Consider the following 10,796-nt stretch of genomic DNA (forward strand, 5'->3'; position numbering starts at 1 on the left):
AAAGAAATACATCTACTTGGTAGTGGAATCCTGAAAAAACACTGGTAGGAACCACAATCATTTAAAAAAAGTGCAAGAAAAAGTTTTTCTTTTCCAGGACAAAGATAAAGTAGAACAGTCCTTCGGTGATTAAGAGGCAAAGGTATAAACACTAAAGGAAGAAAGAAATTGTTTAATGTCAATTACAATTGCACCATGCTCATTAACAATTGCCCACTGGAGAGGCTGGACAGCATTTTGGGGTAAGCATTCACAAAAACCCCTAAAAAATGTTTTACTGCTGTGTTTCTTCAGCAGCTGCTCCATGTGAGATCAACAACTATACCTGTCACATTGCCATCTGCTTCTGCCTATCACTTCCATAGAACCCTGGTCCTCTGTTATTATAGATGTGGTTGCATAAATAGGGGGAGTGCTGTGCTGGTCTAAGAGAATGGCTCCTAAAATTGTTCTGGGAAAGAAACCCTCTCTTTTATGCCAAGCTGAAGTACCCAAGACACCAAGTACCAATTAATAGGAAAAAGACCTCAACCAAACAATGGTTCTGAAATTTCTTTCTGCTGGAATTACACTCTGTATTCAAAAATAATTTCTCGCACCTTAATCCTTCCTTGCTCTTTAATTAATCAGCTGGTCTGCCTGTCATAGTTCATTTTAATCTGTGGAACCCACCCATACCAACTAACAGTATCTCAAAAAATCCTTAAGACACAAGAGCTGTTAACACAAGCCTGTGGCCATTCCCTGTTTACATACAAGCACCCAATTATGGAGGATAAGAGGATGTAATAGTAGTAATAGAACCATTCTGTTCCATAAGCATTTTCTGTCTTCAGCAAGCTTAGCAGAGTAATAAAACAGCAATCCATACAGCTGTTTGTGGAACAGTGCTTAGGGACATGCCCTATGTTTCACTACCAAGCACAGATGTGGGCTGAATGTGTGAAAGTAAGTGTGACATGAATACTGCCTTGCCTACCACAAGACATAATAGGTAAGGCAGTGAGAAGGGCAGAGCTGCTTTGACTAAGCACTTGAACATTTTCTGCAAAAATTATCAATCCAAATGTGAAGATGTAACAAATGCAACAGTTGTCTATCAGTTTAACAAAAAAAACCACAGTTATCCAGTGGTTAATGACTTCTAACAGTACATGACTGAAGTCATCCAAGATGTCTCAACAACATCTGTGTCATTTGTATCATCACAGTCTCAGAAGCTGGACTTGTGTTACTAAATAAGGTTGGCTTGTTCTCTGTCTTTGAGAGCACAGCACAGCTTACATCCATTCAGCAAAACCCTCTTCTTCTCCAAAACAGCTCCTTAGCAGGGTGACCATCTCCAAACTGCTCACTGGGAAGAACAATCTGATGCTATCCCATGAACTGTGCACAGGCATTTTCTGGGAGAGGGCTGTCTTGCTTAGACCGTACGTGTAGCAGGAACGGTTCAACACCATGGGCAGTTGAGGACTGGCACACCATCCTGAGCCCTCACCATCCTTTATTTGCTGATGCAGGTGTAGCCAGGGGAGGCTGGAGCTTTGCTGTGAACCTAGAACCAGACAAGATGGTGTTGGACATGTGGCTTTGGCATTTCCTCATGAGTAGCTCAAACACCCCGCCACTTGTTGTAGATTTTAGCCTCCAGAACGTGACTTTCTCTCATTTATTAGCCAGAAGAATAAGACATCTTCCTTAGCATTGTACATTTTGTTCCCAGAGCTAAATTAACTTCCTGGCATTACAAGCCTGTGTACCCCCCTAGGTCTGGCCCTTGATGATCCAAAGTGTAATCCAAATACATGTGTTTGATCTCAGCCTCCTACTCTGTACACAGCAGCCCCACTTCCTCCTTTTTAAATTTTGTTTCTATTTATACAGTTAACAGACCTTTCCGCATCCATCTTCACAGATCTTTGCAAGGTCTAACTCAGCTTGACTTTTGGCATTTGATGCTATATTCCTACAGTTTTTGACCTTCAAAACATAGCTGCATAGACTGACCTCTTTATCTGTTCCCACAGAGTGTTTACACCTAGCATCCTTCCTTGAACAGTCAATTATCCAGGTAACTGGATAATGTCCTTGTTAGTTTTCCCTTTGTTTAGCATACAAATTCCAGAAGGATTTTTCTACCTCTGATGTAAAATCATAAAATCTTATACATCCTCATATGCAACACCAGATCTTGTCAAATTGATTAACTCCAGTCACTACTTTTCTTAAATTTCTTTATGTTTTCCCTGTGGAAAAACAAACAAACAAAACTCAGAAAGATATTTTTTAACCTCTTCCCCATTCTGCTGAAATCCCATAAACACTCTGATTCAATATTTTTTAATTCTAACTGTAGTTCCAGAATTCTTCTATAATATGTTCTTCTATAATATGTATATAATTCTTCTATAATATTCTTCCATAATATTTGGATGCAAAACTGCATCCCAAATACACGCCCTTTTGCTTGTGGAGATACACAATACCACATCCCTTTATTCTTGAGTCTGCAACTCTGACTCACATTGAGCTGTTGCCCACCATGAGCCCCAGATCCCTTTCTGCAGGGCTGCTATCCAGCCACTCCTCTCCCAGCTTATACTTGCGTCCTCCATTACTTTGTCCCAGGTGCACAATCCAGCATTTGGACTTGTTAAATTTCATGCTGTAAATCATCATAGCCCAGTGTTCCAATCTATGTAGATCCCCCTACACAAAGCCCCCTGTTCCTCAGGGAAGCTAAAAGCACCTCCCAGTTTGGTATCACCAGGAAGCTCAGTAAAGGTGCACTGCCCTCCTGCATCCAGATTGTTGGGAAGTACAGGAACAGGAGTGGCCCTGGAACTGACCCCTGAGGAGCACAGCTGGGGACCAGTCACCAGCTGTACCCCCTTCACTTAACAACCCTTTCAGCTGTGCCCTTCAGCCAGTCCTTCACCCAGCACACCATGATGGTTTTACATGCCATGTTCTTCCATACTCAAGTCTTGTTTCTGTGCTCCTCTTATATTGCTCACTTCACCCTTTGCACCTTCTTCCCAGAATGGGCCAGGCTGAAAGGGACCACAGTGGAGCATCACGTCCAACCTCTCTTCTCAAGCAGGGTCATCCTAAAGCATGTGGCACAGGATTGCCACCAAACAGTGCTTCAATATTCTCCGGTGAGAATATTTTCTCTGCTGCTTCTCTTTATTTATCCCAGCTTAGTCCTTGCAGCAATAGAGAGGGTTTGTTATTTCTGCCTTCCTACCTGAATTAGAGACAGTCTCTTCTTCAGCAGGACCAAACTGTGGCAGTAGGGCTCCATGTGCATCACTCTGTACGACAGGAACTAGTGGCCCTGCATCATTTCCAGTCTCTCTTGATAACCCAGGCAAGCCTTAACTCTCGCTCTGCCCCTGGTCTAGGCGATGGTTTCTGGGCACATGAGCAAGGTCCGGGGAGAAAAGCCAGGCAGGCCCCGCCGCAAGCGAGCAGGCCGTGCCTGTGACCACCACCGCCAAGCACAGTGTGAACGATTAGCCGGGACCATGCTGGCATCGAGGGCGTGTTCACACTTTGAATCCCCAGGCATCCGAGACTGAGGAGCAGCCTCCCGCCCGGGCCCATCCCGGCCCACCCCGGGCCCGCGGCAGAGCCGGCGGCGGCCCCGGGCCCAGGCGCCGTCCTGTGGCGCCCCCGTGCGGGCGGCGTTGGCGCTGCCGTTCCCGTTCCCTTCCCGCGGCGGGATCGGCGGAGCCGCCTGCAGCCCCCGCCCAGCCCCGGGAACGGGATCGGCTGCTCCGCGGGGCTCAGGCCTCAGCTATCGGTGGGTGTTGCTGAGGCTTCACCCTGTCATCCGCCGGGCCGCACGCCTGAGGTCCCCAGGATTTACGGGGGCTCCTGTCACAGCCGTCACTGCCGCCTCTAAGGACATAGCCTCGCTTCCCCGGCTTGACCTCCCACCAGCAAACTTTCCTCTCTCCAAGGAGTCAACCCACAAAGTTGGGCACCTAAACCCTCCGGTTTCAGTAGGATGTTGGCACCTAAATACATGTGTAGGTCTTAATTTCTTTCACATTCTCCAGGCAGTGTGGAATTTCCCACTGAGCTAATGGAGAAACTCCCCAAGAAACCCCCTAAAACCCTTCTTTATTGACATAAAAATAAAGCGAAAACCCCGACCGTGTGGCCGTGCAGCACCTGTGTTCCATAGAGGGGGTGGTTGTGTTTCTTCACCAGAAATTACGTTGTACCCATGACACAAAAGGGAAAATGTAAGGGGAAAACCACTCCCACCCAAAGACTGTGCTGTAGTGAGGCTGTGTGGTTTGGCTGGCTTAAATAAGGTGGATGCAGTTTGCAAAAAGCTGCTGGAGCTAATGCAGTCTCCCAAGTCTTGGCCAGGTCAGATGCTGAGCAGAATAACTGCTGAGCCCTCCTGACACCTCCAGTGGGATCAACACAGTGGGGCACTGGCTCAAATCAAATTATCCTGATGCTGGCTATTACTGCCATGAGAGCAGCCTTCCTGGATGTGGCCTGGAAGAAATGCTCCTGAGGGAAAAGTATCCCTCCTCCTTATTTAAAGGTTCCTGTATTGCCTGCAAAAGAAGCCATTACTGCAGCTTTTACTTGAACCTGCTGAATTATACCAGAAAATGCCCGCACTTTGACCCTCCTCCATTTGACACGTCCATCATCTCCCCCACAAAAACTGCACACCCTCTAGAAATATCCTTTTGGTCTCCCCATTGCTTCCTGAAGAGTGGGGTCATTGCCATCCACAGCTCATGTCCTTGCTGACATGTGAGTGTCCTGTTTCTATCCAGGACAGAGTTAATTTTTGCAGTGGCTGTGAGGAGGGGAAGCCTGGAGTGGTGGACATGGCTTGGAAGGTATTCTGTACCAACTCATATCAGTTGCTGGTGCCAGAGTTGAGGGACTTCCTGGCTTCTGAGGAGAAGGACTTTCTTTTCCAGTGAGGAGAAAGTGTGCTGTGGTGTGGGAAGAGCTGCTCTGATATTTGTTGGGGCTTTCTGCATATATCGTTTCTTTGTCTTATAACTTTTATTATTAATATTGCTGTTAGTGTTTGTTTTCTTATCTTATTACTCTTTCCAGTAAATTGTTCTTATTTCAATCCATGTTCTTTGCTTTTTGTGCTTCCAACTGGAGGAGGCAGGATGATGCGTTGTTTCTTTTTAGTGGGACTACTAAATTGAAGAATACCATTCCTAGACAACAACAAGCCATATATTACTTGGGTTCACCAATTTGCCATCTGCTCCTGGCTACAAAATCTTTGTTCCTCTGAGCTAGTGACTCTTTTTCTTTTTTTTTTTTTTTCTTTTTGTCAGTATTCCCCTATCTAGACCCTGCTGTCCATCAGAAATGGATGGACATTTTCCATTTTCCATCAGAAAACTCTTTCAATTTCCTTCAAAAGTAGATCCTTCCAGGTCCATGGTCTGGCCTAGCTGTCACAAAGAACTTCAGATCAAATCCTCTCCTTCAGGTGCCTTGTGTAGGCTTTTCCATTCCTTCAAATGCAGCATTTCTTCTTCTGTATTCAATAACCCTGCCACGATGGGACAGTTCCAGAAGATAAGGTCCTGTATCGTCTCTGCTTTAGAGTCTCACCCCTCTGGTGCAGGGTAGCCTGGTGAAGCCTGGGTGCAGCCTGAAACCAGCGTCTCCCAAGCTAGCATCTCTGAGATTGCTTCCTTCTGTTCTGTTCCTTCCCCCAACTCCACCATACCAAGGCAGTGAGTAGCAGTTGTGGACATCTTTCCCAGACAGGAATGCATTTCCAGTATCTCTCCTCAATCACCTTCCAGCAAAATCTGTGCCTTGTGCTTGCTCATGGGTTTTCCCCAGCCCCTGTCCTTTGTCTCCCTGCTCTGAGATGGTTGCCTACAACCAGGAATTCATGAAGGAACGTTTTATTCAGTCTTCAAGGAGAAAGGGCTCCTCTTGCAGGAAACTTGAAGATGTCAATGAAAATGCAGCAGGGAATTATGTGCATGTGGTGATTCCTGCTTTAGCTTGCCTAATGTGGCCCATTCCTCTTTGGGCATTCTTAGCATTTTACTACCCTCTCCTAAGTTTGTAATGTGGCTTTATTTTAATGCATATACTTTGTGTGCAGTTCTCTAAGACCTCATGGGTTTTGGTTGCTGTTTATGCTTTTTTTCCAGAGGAGTAATTATGTTCCACCCCAGTTGTGGTGCCATCTAGAAATTCCCCAGACTTTCCCTCCCACTGGTAGCCTTTAATACTTTTCTCCAGAGCAACATATCACCCTCCAGTCTCTCAGTAAAAAAACACATGTGTTTGAGGCAAAACTTCTGAGTAGCAAAACCAGAGGCACCTCTGATCTTTGCCCTGTCCTCTCAGACCCTTGCTGCCTCTGAAATGTAGCAGCTGGGTGTTTGCTGTCTCCAACTTCCCCCGCTGTGTTTTGTTTCTCAGGTTCTGGCAGAGTTAAATTCAGACAGAAAATACCTAATCACCTTATGCAATGTTTTTACCCCAAACAACCCTGGTTCTCCCGGTGTTTGGAAGCCAGGGAAGTGTTATGTGAGAGCTTGTCTCCATCACTGGGAAAGCCCAGGCTGGGTGCTTGGCCCAGGGCCGTGACCTTGAGCAGCGTTCAGTGAGCCTGACAGGACCATGACTGTGTCTGTCGCTCTGCGGCACTCGCTCACCGTGGAGCCAACTGCCTTCCTGCCCGGTGACACAATGGCTCTGGATGTCCTGGGGCTGCTGGAGCTCAGCAGAGCTCAGGTCACTGCCCAGCAGTGCCCATGTGCAGCGCAGACAGGACAGGCACCGGGCTCCCACCCTTCCCAGTCACTCGGTGAGGGGTGTGGAGAATTGCTGGTAGAAATCAAGAGTGGGTCCCACTGCCTGCGGAGGAGATGGGTGTTCCCATGTTACACCCTTTCCTCAGGGGTGATCAGTTGATTCCTGGTAAATTTAGTGTTATCAGAAATGGTAGCAATTTTCCTTGAAAACAAAAGGAACAGTTTGACTCTTTGTCGATGAGGAATGAGATATATGACAAACTGCCCTGGAAGAGGGAGCACAGTGGGAAAGCAAATCTGGGACATCCAGCTGAGAGTGCTGTGGTTCTGGAGTGCCACATCATGAAAATCAAAACAAGTCTGCATCATTATAGGAGCATTAATAGTCACAGAGATCTGCCTTTTGCCCTTCAAGGGAGAGAGCCAGGCCAGGAGCACTGGAGCTATTAATTGAGTCACAGAGCACTCATTTGTACATTTAAATGGTAGAAAGCTAAATATGTTCTGTAATCAGTGCTAGCAAAGGACACTGGCTGGGACATCCATCCACTCTGGGCTGCCTGACACAGCTCTGCAAGCACAGCTCTTTCTGCCTGGCTCTTACCAGGCTCCCTTAAAGGAGGCAGTTCCCCACGCCTTTTTCTTCCTCAAGCCAAAGGTAATAGCAAGGAAGAATTGAAATGGTCATAACACATAGCTTCCAGCATAAATAAACAACCTCACTGATTTAAAATGTCCTATTGATTTTCGAGGTGTATGTGTTGGCACTTGTAGAAGTGGCATAAAAATATCTGCGCCCTGGGCAAATCTATCCTCTGGCTCTGCCCAGAGCTACCTCAGCCAACAAAGTACCGCCTTTATAGTAGGACTCCAAGCATTCCTTCAGTTTTTCCCCCTGAATCAGATTTGCTTCCCATTTTTTCAGTCTCTATATTATTCAGTTTCCAGGTGTTGCTTGAGGAAGATGAGACACTTTTTTTTTTCTGTAAACCTTTCTCTCTGGCAGGACAAGCATATTGCAGCTGTCTTCTATTACTGTCACTTTGTTTTAGCCCAAGTGCTCCAGCTGGGGTCTGACCAGCTTGGTGTGCTGCTACAGTCTCTGCTACTGTGTTTTCCCAGGTCTTAGTATATGAGATGCAGAATTAACGGGGTGTGTTTCCAGTTCTTAGCCCAAATGCAGCATCATCTTTACCAGCACTATGCCAAATAGCTGTTTGCTTGAGATGCTTGTTCAAAGATCTGTGAGGGCAGTCTCCATCCCTCCCCACAGTAAGAAACGATGGTTGGTTGGCCTGTTGAAACTTCTGAGCTGATGAATGCAAAATAAGCAGTGGCTGGAGACAAGAATAACTCTCAAACAGAATGCAAAAAAGCATGTGCTGTCTTTCTACAGCCTCACCAGAGGCCTGCTGATGATGAAGTGTAGAAAAATACCTGGCATCAAGTATATCCTAAAGAAAACATTCCCTTTGCCTGTAGTGAAATCACTCCCTTCCAACATATTTATAGGAATCCTTTAAAATCTCTCCATCAGAGAGTTCTGATCTTTCCCTTCTTTCAGTCTCCTCTTTCTTTGGTGCCCATCCTTTCTCTTGAAATTCAGCATGCAGGATTTCCCACATAACAAAGAGACTCTGTTTCCTGCACATACACATTCTGAATGTAACAAGTTCACACTCACTTTGGTACTTACCTGAGTTTGCATTTCACACCCTTCCTGTTAAAGATCAGTTTGTGTAGTGCCTAGGGTTTACTGCATGTCTTGTGTTATCGATGGTATTGTTTCCAGTGTTGTTAAAACTGGTTTTAGCCCCACACCACTTTGGGCATCTGCATCCAGTTTTAAATAAACAAATACCCAGTTTGGTTTGGGCTGATCACCCATGTGTGCTCTGCACCTACTGGCAACCTCTGTCAATGCTGCAAAGTGTTGGAGCCGCTGCAGCTTTTGCATCTCCTTCCAAATGACAAACATCATCTCTGTTCGTGGTGTCTGCCACAGAGCCTGCAGGTCCTTGTGCTGTGTCTTTTTCCTGAACGGCTTCCCTTTTTCACTGGGGGTATTTTCCATTTGATTTCACATGTGGCACCGAGTACTGTGCAGTAAGCACTCAGGACTAAGGCAGCTGACAGTGGCTGCTCCCTTCAGCATCACTGGCTTTTGAGCACTGTGTAGCAGGAACCTCACTACAGCTCCACAGCATGTCCTAAGCAGCTCTGGCAAAAGCCTCCAAAACACTGTTATTGCTGAGGAACGCCAATCACGAGCCTTCTCTTGTTATTATTCTCTCTGTGTCCTGGGATTCCTCCCCCCCTTGCAGTAATACCGTCTTTGCTCCCTCCTGCCACAGGGTGCTGGGATGTGGGCTTTGATTTATTGGCTAGTGGAGAAGGGGATTTGCTGGGATTTTTCCCAGAAAGCACGGCACTTCCTCAGGCTAGCTTGCTAAAAGCTGAGTAGAAGCAGGCTGTGGAGACCAGAGCAGATGGGCAGCTTTTATTTAAACGAGAAAATGTCTCTGGTGACAGGAGGGGGAAAAAACTTGGGAAGAGAATGAGAGAGCTCTCTGAATGTTCTCTGCAGGAAACCAGCTCTAACAATGGCCCTGAGGTCTGGGTCCTCCCACTGCCAGATGCTGGATTTATTTCAAGGCTGGGGATGATTAGACCAAATGGAAAATAAGATTCAAGCAGTCTAGCCAAAGATCAGGCTGACAAACTCTCAGAACAGCTCTGCTCTGTATTTGGTGGGCCAAGAGCTGAAAATATGTTTTCCTTCAAGCTGATGACTTTGAAAATGCCAAAGTCTAGAATGCTGAAGCTGGCAACTTGAATTAATATTTCATAAGATACTGGATTTTTTTTTTTTTTTTTTTTTGTACAAGATTGATTCTATTGGCAAAGCTTTCATAGCCCTGCACATCCCAGCACAGCACAGAGAATTCACCCACAGGTTTCATTATTAAATGTTACAGGAATTATTTTTAGTTTTTGTAAGAGAGATTGCTGAATGTCAGAGAGGCTGTAGCTTGACACTGATTTGATGCCAGAGAAAGCAATTACAGCAAATACACAAACCCAGAACTCCAAGAAGCAGCAGGCGACATTGCAGGGTCCAGTAGTCCCCTAGGAAACATCAACCATGTTATTACTTGATGCCAACAGTTAAAGAAATATCAGCAATAACGTGCACTGCAGCAGCTTTTCCAAACAAGCAAAAAACAGTCTGTACGAAGTAAGGCAGAATCAGACAGTTTTGTATGCATCTGGTGCAGCAGTAGCTGCTTATTCCAATGGCTGAGGTAATAAAGGACACAAGGGCCATTAGACACACATCTGACTCTGGGGAGAGGAGGGAGTAAGTCACTGCAATAGAGAGATTTCACACTGAGAGAGTACAGTCTGTTTCAGGACTATGACAGGAACAGATACTCCTGAGAAGATGTACAAATCTCTTCTGGCTCAGCACACGCCCTGCCTTGTTGGCAGGCAATTTTATGTACCAAAGAGGTCCTCACAGCCAGAATCAGTATCCAGGACACCAGCATGGTTTGAGATGGTGTCCACACAGGGAGACATCTGTTGAGTTAAAACCTTTTAAATAGTGCTGCTGAGCTGTAATTTAAGTGAAGAACTAGCTGTGACAGAGGCTTAATGAGAATCCCCTCTCAAGCTGAGAAGCTAAAGGCAAGCCATGGCTGGCCAGCAGGCCTCATACAGCTCCAGCTCCTGCAGAAGAGCTGCCTTACAGCACACAGCCCCATTCAGAGCTGCAATGTGCTGTTTTGTTGTCACAAGACTTAAATCACAGAAATGCCCAGCAGTTTCAGTGACACTCAGACTCTCCTCTCTGCTCCTGCCTCCACTTCTTACACAGACGTCTTGGTAAAAATTAGGGGAACTATCATTTCTTTGTAGGTTAATTCCTGTGGAAGCCTATCTGATATTCCTCAAAATTAACTCTGCAAAATAAAGCCCAGGAACACAATCTTTAGCTAAGCTGGC

This window comes from Zonotrichia albicollis, chromosome 2 (assembly GCF_047830755.1).
Source record: "Zonotrichia albicollis isolate bZonAlb1 chromosome 2, bZonAlb1.hap1, whole genome shotgun sequence".
NCBI classification, from domain to species: Eukaryota; Metazoa; Chordata; class Aves; order Passeriformes; family Passerellidae; genus Zonotrichia; species Zonotrichia albicollis.